We start from the raw sequence: 12,505 nt of genomic DNA, 5'->3' as shown, positions 1-12,505 counted from the left end.
TTTCGTTTGGGTAGTAGTTACAGGAAAAAAAAAATAAACACTTTTTTAAAATAGCAACAAATCAGCAAATAAGCCTTTTTAAAAATAAATTATTAAAAAAAAGGAAATTTTAACAAATTATTTTTAAAAGCCGCACACCGTTTCAGTGGGTAACCACTATATATATTTTCAACTTCTCTTCCATTTTTTTTCCTTCTCAGTAATGCCCCTTTTACCCCTTACGAGAAGATACTTAAGAGTGAAACTTGAAGAGAGAATAGATCCTGCCGCTACCGTCAGCCAGCAAACCGACTATCGGTAAAGATGACTTCTTTCGCTTTCCCTTTCAATTGTAGTGATCTGCTTTTTTTTTTTTTTAATTTTTTAATCTCTTCTTTTCTGTTTTTTTATTGTTGTGTTTGGTTTTGGAGACGCAACTTCAAAGCATAATAGCCCTAGAACCATCCGTAAACCAAATACAATTTGTTTTTTATTTTCATTTTACTTTCCAATTTGTTTTATGTTTTCTATATTCCAGATTTTTTTTTTCAAGAAACAAAGGTATACAATTTTTTATTTATTTATTTGTTTTTGGTTAAACAGATTCGAGATTCTTGATCAGATGGGCAAATAGGCATGCCCAACCCAACCCACAGATGGATTTGCTCGAAGTCACGCTCAACCCAGATTTTTATGAAGTTTCTGAGGTGAATGGTTTAATTGTCTACACCCATGTAGGAAAATCTCTGTCTAATTGTTTATCCCCATGTCTATGCATATCTTGGATATGAGTTTTAGATCAGTTTATTGTTTTGGTATGTGTAAGTAATGTAATTTTCAAAACGTATCCTTATGATTGCATATACAAACATATATGATTTTGTAAGAATTGGAAACGGCGTTTTTTTTTTTTTTGGGGGCTTTGGAACTGTAACTATTGTTTTGTCTGTTTCGACTATATTCTTAATTAGAGTCGGTTATTGTTGAAATTGTTATTTGACTATGTTTTGGAGGTATTATGGTATTCTATTATTGTTGAAATTCTAGGTAGTTCTTTTGACAGCAATGTAGTTCTTTGATTACATTATATGCAGGGAATGATTGCAACAATAATGCATGATGTGGGCTTGATAAAATGTCTCAAAAATCTACACTGCACACTGTTTTGAATAACTTTCTGCATTGTTTTTAAATAACTTTCTGTAAACCAATTTTCTGTTTCGTATGTCAAGTTCTATAAAAGGAGCAATGTGGGTTTGTTTGTGTTGGTTGAAAAATTCTGATTTTTTAGAGATAGTGAGTGATTTCGTTTCGTTCATCAGCTGATTAGCACAAAACTATTTCTCAGAAACTTTGCCACAGCAATATATTAGTAAAAAATTTGTAGTTTATTCCAAACCTTCATATGTAAGCCTTGAACTCATTTCTAAATATTACATGTATGTTGACATTTTTTATTTATATATTTATTTATTTTGTTCTGATGAGTAATTGTGCTTTCAGGTTTCTCAGAAATCACTCATAAGGCAACAGAATTCATATTTCGGCTCTAGGGATTCCATTTCCTACACACTCTTAGATGCCATGGTCAGCATTCTTAAATCCAATTGGCAAAGCAGGATTTAAATCAGTGATAAGCTCATAGTGGCTTACAAACCTCAAAAGAGGAAGTTTGCATCATTTGGCGACAACGCTTTGGGAGATGAATGAGAAAAAAAAAAAAAAAGGTTTGTTTATGGTTTTTCATTGTTTAAAATTTAGACCCATTAAAACTTATTGCTTGGTGTGTTCATGTATTTTAAAATCTGGTAATAAAAAATGAATATGGTTTAGATTTTTTTTGAACTAAGGTCCTTGGAAGCTTCATTGCTTTTGCAAGAATCTGAAAACCCATTATGAATGGCAGGTTATTGATGACTGACTATTTATTTTGATTGGTAAGTTACACACGCACACACACCCAGTGGGTCTCGAACTCAGTATTCAGGACCTCATCCTCCGTCCCTTTATTATGAGAGGAGGAAGTGCCAGTTGACCTATAGCTAATTGGTTGATGACTGACTATCTTTTATAATTGAAAACTTAATAGAAAAGTTACAATTGAGCTTGGCTTAAAAGCAGTCCAGTTTGACGTTTTACATTTGATTTTTATCGGAAGTTGACACTAGGGGTGCCCAGCTTGATAAGCTAACAATTATTTATTTTAATTGTGTTACAATTCTTGCAAGCATAATCGATTTCTTCTGCTCCCCCCCTTTTTGGCCTCTTTTTCTTGTTAATTTTTCTTCATGGGGAAATAAATTTTACCTAACATATGCTTGAGTTGTTATTGTACAATCAATGGATGATTGACTTGTTCTTTTTTATTATTAGTATGGGGACCTTGTTATTCATTCCCTAAGCCCCTAGTAGTTTTCCTATCAACTCTAATTCATCTTATCAAGCTTTTAGTTCTTTAGAGCAAATCAGATTTTGCCCTGATTAGTTATGTTTGATAAATTTACAGAAACCCTGTCCAAAGGATAGATTTGACTCAAGAACTAATGCGATGAATGATGGAGGTAATGATGCTACTTTGACTGTTTTTAGCAGGGAAGATTGAATTTATTAATGTAATTGTTCTGACAGCATTTTGACAATACTCATTTTTGTAATTGCATTATGACATGCCCTCCATGCAAAGACTTTAATGTGATTCTTAAAATTTTATTCCTCCATAATGCTGACCAAAAACAGTTTCTTTCTGTTGCCTATTGTTTTAGCCTCACTAGCCACATTGTATGCACAATTAAACATGAACCGACCATGCGGTGTGAAACTCCATATTATTTTATCTCTTGCTAAGAGGAATATCCAAATTTGCATCTATGTCTTCTCTTGAAAATAAGTTGTTGATAAGTTCAGTGTTCCAGCATCTTTTTTCCATATCAATTGCATGATTAATTTAGATAAACAACAACCTGCAATCAACTCTTTTTGTCTGCTTCAAGTCTATGGCCGGTTGCCTTGTTTTTCATGTTTCCATAAATAATTTAAATGTTGTATTAAAATCCTTTACTTTGTCATTTGTATTTGGTCGGCCTTGTCACTAGGAATTCCTTGTCTGAGTAGACCCCATGCCCTTTGAACAATGTATTGAGAGCTTCTTGTGAAATTTTTCTTAAGCAGGATATTTCTTTCTTGTCCTACCTGCTCCCCACTATAAGTTCTTCATAGCTTCACCCCCACCCCCTCCAAAAAAATAAGAATAAAAAGAATTAGAAAAAATAAATTTAGGCTGAGCATGTGATACTGAGTACTCTAAATTTGAACTTAATGTGCAGCATCCGTATGCTCCTCTTAGCTAACCTATCTTGTTAAGATCTCTAAGCTATAGTTAAATTGAAAAAGTGATTAACTGCCTTGAAATAGCAGTAGTCAATGGTCAAGTAGGTAAGGCTGTATATTAAGGGATGGGGAGTGGATGGTGGGGATCCATGTGAGGAGTCATGGACAGGAGTGTCATGTTTTGATTCATTTGCTATACGCCTGTAATGCACTTAGCTAACCTATTTTTCTATTAACAATGCCACATTTTCAAAAAGGCCCAAAACCTTACCCTTCCGTGTTCTACTACCCTTTGTGCAGTAAAATTCAAGGACTAAACCTATTGGAGGCCAGCTTAATAACCTGCATCATTTGACACACCTGCAAGTGAATATGTCTTGTTATATTTATCTCTTATTGAAGTTGTACCAGCATTGTTTATATAATTCTTTATTCTGGTTTCTTCTTTAGGAATGTCAGCTACAATAACATTCAGGGTGAAATTCCATATAGCTTACCTCCCAATGCCACGAATATGTAGGATGTCTGTTTTGTAAATTGTGATTCTTGTATGCTTAATTTTTTTTCTTTCAAGTTTTTGGTGATTATTCTACTTTTTCGTGAATGCAGAAATATGGCATACTACTATTTGAGACAAAATATTCCCCACTCCCTACCAGCAATGAAATGTCTCTAACATCAGTGAGTTACTTCTCCCCCCAAAGTGCCTATTTACTGAATTGCTTTTGCTTTTTGGTTATTCAATCAGAATCTCTTAATTCTTTTCTTGTAGAAATCTAAACCACAATTAGTTATCTGGACCAATTGACAATGTCTTTACCGGCTTACAGAATCTCAGAGAGATGTACGTGTTCTTCACCTGATCCTTACATTTCCTTTTCCCTGGCGTTTGAAGTGAAAAGAAAATAATGCAAAGTACAATATTCTATGAAATACAAAGAGGATGTTGTTGATGCTAGTAGAACCTTGAGAGGGTATGAAGTTGGTGATGATCTTGATGAAGGTATGTAGCAAATTATGCAGCAAACAAGAACTCTCCAAATACCTTTTAGTGTACAAGGATTGGCTATTGTAAATACTTTTAAGTGTACTATTCAAAACAGGTTTTGTGTAGCAAGTAGTGATTCATGTTTCAAATTTAAAAATGTAAAGGGTAATAGACAGAGTAGTTGAGTTATGTTGATTTGTAAAATTTGTTTCATTGTGTTGAAAGAGTAGTTGATTGGCTGTTATAATTCAATTTGGAATTGAACAATTGCGTTTATGTTTATGTTTTGAATCAGGTTATTAAATTTTGATTAATGTGAGAGTGCATTCAAAATTTTTTTTATTAAAGAAAATACTTATTTCAACGTTTACAAACTGTTGAAATTTATCTCAAGGTACCTTATACCAATGGCTAAATGCATGTGGAAAAAAGTAAGAAGCATACTTTTATAATAATACTTCGACGTTTATCAACCGTTGATAGAAGTGTAACATTTCTTTCAACGGTTGCACAGGCAATAGAAAAAAGTTCTTGACATAGTTATTAATGGCGGTTCTCGATGGTCATTTAAATTGTCGAAAATGCTATTTTCGACAATTTTTAGTACTTTTTTCAACTATTTCAACCGTTGAAAATAACCAAATTTCTTGTAGTGATTTCTCTTTATTAAATAATCGAAAAGTTAGTGGAGGGTAAGAGCTTAATAATCGAAAAGTTAGTGGAGGGTAAGAACTTACCTGGATATTCAATGGTAAAAGACTCCAGACAATAATGGACAAGTTTGGTGTGGGTGATGTGCAAGATGTTCCATGCACCTTCATATCAAATTGAAGCCGTGACTCATGACTCAAGTCATGAGTCAACAAATAGCTTCCACGAAGGTGAGGTTCCATTCCATTATTTCCATACAAACTTGGAATTGACTTTTGCAATATAAAGTTGTCCTTATCTTTGTTGCTTTTTCGCTTGAACATCAATGAAAAATACAATTTGTTGTCCCAACCTCCTATATGTTCAATTAAATGGATATTACGGTCATACCGCGCAATAAAAATTTATCAATTTCTTCTATTCATCAACCCCAAGTCAAAAATGTCAGGAAACAGTAGCTCAAATTTAGTGCACCGAGTGATTGTTATTTTTATTATTATTATTATTATTATTATTATTATTAAATAAATCAATAAGAAAGAGAGCTTGATGGGCCTAGTCACTATTCTTTTTCAGTCCTAAAAACTATCTGCCATACAAAATCAGCCCATCTGACTTATAAAAGTAGCCCATGACAAGATTGTGAGCAATGAAATTTTACATTCTGATGTAGAAAAAGAAAACCAAAAAAAAAAAAAAAAACTTCAGCATGAGCTTTACATCTTCAATAATTGCCTGTGAGGTTCAATTGATATCTGATGAGTTCTTATGTATAGTCTGTAGAGTGTAGACCGACCTGGAAAATAGTTATATGCGTGAGAAATTTTAGCTCAGTGGCTAAAAACATCTTGAACTAGTGGTGCATGAGATTTCTTCTAAAGGAGTAAGTTTAAGTTTGACTATTCACTCTTTCTATGGTTGTTGCACCTAAAATTGTTCCATCAAAGTGACACTCCTGATCAGAAAATTGAGTTCGGAGTGAAGACTGACACAAGTTTACTTTGTTCTGTGAAAGTTGAAGAGATGCAAGTGTTTTCTTTGGTCCTGCAGTGAGAGACTTTTTCACAGAAGAATTGGAAAAAAAAAAAAAAAAAAGATATTTGATGAGATTCAGAAGAAACAGGTGGATAAGAAAAAAGACAAGGAAAAAAAAAATGGAAAGAAAAGAAGACCAAAAAGAGAGAGGAGTTTGGGTGGGATTAAATTTTTTTTTTTAATTACAATTAGATAAGGTCACAACAAATTAGAAAAAAAAATTCACGAGGTGTGAACGTCATAAGAAAATTAAATAAATTAATAGAATATTAAATTAGACTACCCACAACTAAAAACAAAGACTTGTAAAAATATTATGATATTTTATTGCGTTTTTAGACTTATTAAATTAGTGCTATTTTTCTTTAAAAACAAAAAAGATTGTGCAATTGACACAATGCTTTCACAATAATTTCATAATAAAGTTTATGTAGTAAGTTGTTATTAGCTTTTATTTGGACTTACTACTGACAGCATATTTTTTTATCTACCGTTAACAACTTATCACATAATTAAAAAAAAAAAATTACATAGATTTTATTGTGACTATTTTTGTAAAAATATTGTGCCTATAACTTGCATTATGGGCAAAAACATATTTGAAAATAATCATTACTTTAAGAGAAGTGCTACATCCACAACAATTTCACATCAAATTATGGTAGTTAGTTGTTATTGGTTCTAATTTGAATCCACCATTTAAATTACTTTTTTGCCCACCCATAACAACCAATAATAACCAATCGATTAGAATTTATTACGAAAGTATTATAAAAATATTGTAGACAAAAAGAAAAGAAAAGATAATATCAATAATTGTCAATTTAAGGAGTGCCAAAACGGACCTATTCTATGAACGTAAGAAATATGGTTTTAAGAAAAGATGATGGGAATTGGATAGACATATGTGTACTGCTGTTAAACTGATTTTTATTTACTCAGTTTGAGATGAAGAATCTTGATATTTTGGGATGATGAGCATAGTATAGACACATATGTAAGCTTTTACATTGCTTTTATTATGCTTAAGCATTGCTGAAGACAGCATATTTGAAATGCTGGAGCTATTTTAAAGTATTGAGTTTGTTTTCGTAGATATTACTGAGTTTTCACTTGTTGCTTACAAAAGCTTCTGTTCTGACTACTATGATTGTTTTCTGTTGTGTACATGAGCTGCAACATCTCAATTTATTGACATCTTGACGTTGAAATTAGATTCCAGATTAGAGTTGGTGGATCTTATAGGAAGTCTAACTTTATTTGAGAGGTTAGACTAACTTAAGCCTTAATTTGATCCTCTCTTTTTGATATTATTTTGTCCATAATGTTTTGTGCCTTAATCTCAAGTTAAAGATCTGGTTTTATGTACTAGACTTAATGTCAAGTATTTTCGGGCAGTGGTCGTATGTGGTGTGATCTTTGTGTGAGTGAAAATGCAAGTACTTCAGAAACTATTAGGATGTGTATCTCAGTTAATCAAGTTGTTGTAGTAGTAAATTCTTCTTGAAAGGAACCTACCATGTTTAATGATGTGGTTTTCCTAATCCATTACTATAGCTTGGAAGAGAAAGCTCCGTTAAGCTTGGTTGGGCTCATAATGGCTCCCTGATTGGGCACGCCTAGGCCCCATATCCAGCATAAATGATAACATTTGATATTGCAACGCACTATCCTACGCTTGAAAATGTGCTTCATATGCACATGGATGTGGATGCTCCTTTGCCAGTAATTCGAGTACCTTGCCTAATGCTACTACATCTTTTCGGATGAGAGTATTTCTTCCTTCTTCAAAGCAGTGGACAAAAACGGTTGTCTTAGATTTTGTTTGTGTAAAATAAAGTATCAAATACATAGAATCACACAAAATCACCCTTAACACATCAGGTACTTCACAATGTGCTAAGTTTTTACAAAATGATATAGTAACATCTAAAAATAAATGACCACTGTACAATATGCAAATCATTTCCCCCCTTAGTTTATTCCTCTCTCTCTCATCCACAAAAATCTTTTCGGATAGCAATGGAGGAAATAGGACTCTGCATCATGCAAGGCTACGGGGTTCCAACGACGTGACTGGGGAGATTGTGGAGGTGGCATTGTGGTGGGTGTGAGTTTGCAAATCAATTGGAAAGTTGGGTGTGAGATTGCAAATTGATTTGGCTGTGATTGATGGGTTTTGTGGAAGGTTGTTGGGTCGAGAGTGGTGGCACTGGCCCTTTGCGTGGGTTGTTGAGTGTTTTTTTGGGTGGTTGTTGGGCTTTGTGGTGCAATGGCTGTGGTTGTTGGGTTGTGGTTGTTGGGTTTTGTGTGAAAATTTCTAGGTATTTGAGCGGTGGTTGGGTTTTTGTGAGGGTGGTTGCTATTGGGTTTGGTGTTTTTATTTTTATTATTTTTAATTTTAATGGATAGAAGTTGCTGACTTGCTGCTGGATTTTGGAATTGGGTAGGAAAAAAAATATTATTTTAATTAGCGGTATTGCAAAGGAAAAAAAAAAAAAAAAGAGATGTCAGATGTGTTTAAAAAGTTACCTATAAAAAAATGATTTGCCAAAAAGTGGGTAATTAAAATAAATAATGTAATTTTTGGTGATGTAAAATAGATTTATTTATTTCTTTTGCACGTTGGGGGTTAAAGTTGAACACACTTATCCATTGGTATTGAACAGAGAAAAAAAAGTCTCTCATGCAACCCAAACCTCACTACACTTTAATGGCCAATTTGGAGGGAGGGAGAGTAGAGTTCTAACTAGATTAAATTACAATGCAGCATTACAGTGAGCTACTCATTTGATGATGAGATTAAATAGCACACCATTGTTTAACTATTCAAACTAGATTAAATTACAGACTATGTTCTCCACTCCAACTTGACACACTAACTAAGTTCTCTTCTTGCACCAAACTTCTGAAATTATCTAAAGCCATGTCTATCCAAAGTCTGAAATGAGCACTTTGAGTTAAACTGAGATCCTTTACCTTCCTACTAGATTTTATAGGACTTGGAAGGCCTTTTGAGCTTGGAGATCTGCTAGAAACCACTAGTCTTGCCAATCCTACCACCACTTGGCACTTCAGTAGTAATAAAGGATATGAGTTTATTCTTATATGGTGAAGAGCTTTCAGAGCATGTATCAAAATTCATAGGCCTTATTTTTCATGAGCTCATTGATCTGGACTTTTCCTTTGCAGATTCAGTTGCATTCATGTAAGTTGGAACAACAGGAGAGCTTGACAAAGAATTATGATCTCCCAATGAGCATGGTCTCCTATAATGAATTAATACTCTGGGAACAAATGTTGGAGAATTCAATCCTTCCAACTTACTCTGTCCCTCAACATTTCTTAGCTTAAGTTGCCTTCTTTCATGGTCCTCTCTTTGTCTTTGATTTGAAGTCAAAGCCGAGTCCAAATCTTCAAGTTCTCTACTTAGGGTAATTTGTGTATCTACCCATTGACCCAACCAATGCCTTCATCTTCCACTTACTAAGTTTTGATCCATATCTGCTGACTACTGAAAATATTTTCAGTTGAAAACATCAGTAGTTGAACCAAAATTTGAGAAATATATAATCATAAGATCATAAAGCAAAAGGACCTTACCAGATGGATAAACCACTACTCCTTTATCCGTTCTCTCTTAAGCATGGTCTCTTTCCTACTCATAAACAATGCAACTGACTCTTCCTTTGACAAAACAGTGTCATCCCACCTTCTTTGATTCCTTGTGTCTATCTGAAAATCATAACATTTTGCCATCCATAACTTAGAGACAAAGTAAGTTAAAATACTATAATGTAAAATGGTTAATTAGACAGGCAGAAGACTAATGTTCCTGAAAGAGATAAATGAGAAACAGGTTTTTATGGGAGTTGTATTGCTCACAATAGAATAAGCCAGTTCTTGCAGCATCACATACCCTTGTTATCTTGTCTTTCCAATTCTGCGATTGTTCACTTCCATCATAATTCTAAGTGCCTTCCACCATTCCAAATATTCTTGCGCAGCCTTGTGACTGAATAATTAAAGTGGACTGGAAGAACTATAGGGTAGTTATAGTTTGGCATCATACAACTCTGCCTCACAATTCCCTTCTAAGTCCACAAAGTTTTCCTTGCCTGCAAAACTCTCACAAATATTTTCATAATTATACAATCTGTGAGAACTTAAAAAACAGGTCTAATTTGTGTTCCCCAACCCAACCCCCCCCCCCCCCCCCCCGGGTATTATTAGAGTTAAAAGTAGACATAAATTTTCTGTCAATACCAAATTCCTGATATATGTTTTCTTCTATCCGGCAGAACTATATCATATACATAGTTTCCAACACATGTCAATTACCAGAGAAAAAATAAAATTTGAGAAAGGAGATGTGAGATAGAGAGACCTTTAAACTCACAAGGTAACCCTGAAAGGCAGACTGAATTCTAGTGGCAGCAAATTCATGGATTTCTCTCACACAGTGATGGTTGGACTGAGGGGCTTCACCTTGAACTCTAATGACTGAAAACTTTTCCACTTCATTTACACATTGATGGTTATATTGAGGGGTGAACTGGACAACCGCAGCAGCAATTAGAGCAGTCATAACAGCTGCTTCAGCAGCAGCAGTGGTGGCATGGGCCACAGCAAGAGCATGCTTGATCTGCTCTTCCCCAGCCTCACCAAGAGTTCTTTCATTTAATGATGACGGTGAAGTGAGCGAGGCTAATCTTTTGATCTTAAGCCCTCCAAAAATCCTGATAATTGTTCTAGCAGTGAGGAACAGAATCAAAGACCAAAACTGAACAAGTAAGCAAATTACTTTACCATTTTTGTTTAGAGTTTGTCTCTCTTATAATGAACCTCTGCACTATGTTGAACCAGCTCTTCTTCTTAGCCATTGGAGAACCAATAAATTACATTGGTATAAGAAGGTTCTGATTGATTCTGCAACTTCGCTGGTAGGGTGGTTTCTGGTAGTACATACATGCATCAGTTCAGAAAAAGAAGTTAAAAACCAATACCAATACAGAATACTATTGATTAGTACTTATCAAAAAGAATACTATTGATTAGTAATGGAGCAGATTAGTCAGTGAACTTGATGACAATTGACTCGTAAACTTTTACTCCTTGTAAGATTTGAAAACTGGATTCTAAGAAGAATAAGGTAGAACCTCAAAGCCACTTTGCAAAAGCAATTGTCTAGTTTCTCAAATTGACAAAAAATTAATGCTTTGGAAATTGTACATTAGTACATCTTTGTAGAATGTGAATGATATTTAATAATTACTTACCAATCTGCAATATCATATATTAATGGTATTCATCAAATCAAACAAGATTCACCACATCAAGAAATTTATTTTCTCTTCGACATGGATGCTAAGTCAAAGTGAAAGCCTTAAATTCTAGTCAAGAAGAGGACTAGTCTGCATAAAAGAGGAAGCTGTAGAATTGGCATGCTAACAAGCATTAGTGAGGATTTTCTTGGGATTTGATCAACCCAGCGTTTAGAAAATCACTAATGCCACTCAGCAATGTCTTCCTAACTGCTCAAATCCTTCGAACTAGGTGTTTTGCATTGCAAAATAATGGCTGCAATCCTCAGAGCGACTAGTAGGTACAACTGCAGCTACCACACCTTTAATAAGTGCATGGATTGAGCTTTCACGAATTGTCTGAGAAAGTACTACGGATTTACTTTTAGCCAACCAACTTTAACAGTGTATCACAATTTGGTTCCTCATTTGATCTTTGCAAACAAAGCTTGAACCTAGCAAGCAACTCTTCCTTTTGTAGTAACTTCTACTAAGATCCAAAATTTGGTTCCCTGTTTGATTTTAAATTCAACAAATCGTTTCCAATTGTAGACAGGGGGTTTAAAGCTACATTTAGGGAATGATTCCCAGTCATTGCGTTGTGACAGATCATGACCACATGCCTGCCGTAATTAAGAGCTTGAGAAACATCGGCAGTTTTCCTTCGAGCATGGCTCTATAAAACTGCATTCCAAATAGCCCAAAGAGTGGCTGCAATTACAACAATAATAGAATAAGAAAAATCAGTATCCAAAGAGCATCTCTCCACCCAAATAGGAGCCAATTAGTACCATAAAATGAGCTCCAGGGGGAGCACTTTAGGATAGATTTCTAACCAGTTAAAAAAATATATATTGCAAAGAATATGAATCAATAATGCATGCAATATAAGAAGTTAAAATGAAATAACTATTGCTATTCATTTATTTAATAATAAAAATTTTAACATTTAAATGAAATTCTGATATTTATGAAATACCTGCCATCTGCAGCACAGGTGAAATGAGAAACAGATTTTTTTTATGGGAGTTGTGTTGTTCACAATAGAATAAGCCAGTTCTAGCTGCATTACATACCCTTGTCATCTTGTCTTTCCAATTCTGCGATTGTTCACTTCCAACATAGTTTCAAGTGCCTTCCACCATTCCAAATATTCTTGTGCAGCCTTGTGACTGAATAATTACAATGGACTGCAAGAGCTTTAGGGTAGTTATGGTTTGGC

The 12,505-nt window shown here is 34.2% G+C and overlaps 2 protein-coding genes across 37 annotated transcripts in view; both read right to left on the bottom strand.

Moving 5' to 3' along the window:
- The window catches only part of LOC126724227 (putative disease resistance RPP13-like protein 1), a 248,182-nt gene that overhangs the window by 22,724 nt on the left and 212,953 nt on the right, over positions 1 to 12,505 (bottom strand). For 2 of the 19 annotated variants that reach the window (XM_050428693.1, XM_050428696.1), the window contains exon 11: positions 10,368 to 10,692. The gene's annotated coding sequence lies outside the window, so the exon portion shown is untranslated. Of the gene's footprint in view, positions 1 to 8,959; positions 9,495 to 9,583; positions 9,716 to 9,899; positions 10,099 to 10,367; positions 10,720 to 10,789; positions 10,936 to 11,259; positions 11,995 to 12,505 lie in introns of all 19 variants that reach the window. The other 17 variants (XM_050428683.1, XM_050428703.1, XM_050428690.1 and 14 more) reach the window with 17 other exon arrangements.
- The window catches only part of LOC126724225 (putative disease resistance RPP13-like protein 1), a 285,952-nt gene that overhangs the window by 140,170 nt on the left and 133,277 nt on the right, over positions 1 to 12,505 (bottom strand). The window lies entirely within an intron of this gene.

Source organism: Quercus robur, chromosome 4 (genome assembly GCF_932294415.1).
Source record: "Quercus robur chromosome 4, dhQueRobu3.1, whole genome shotgun sequence".
Lineage (NCBI taxonomy): Eukaryota > Viridiplantae > Streptophyta > Magnoliopsida > Fagales > Fagaceae > Quercus > Quercus robur.
This window is presented reverse-complemented; position numbering and strand designations above follow the sequence as displayed.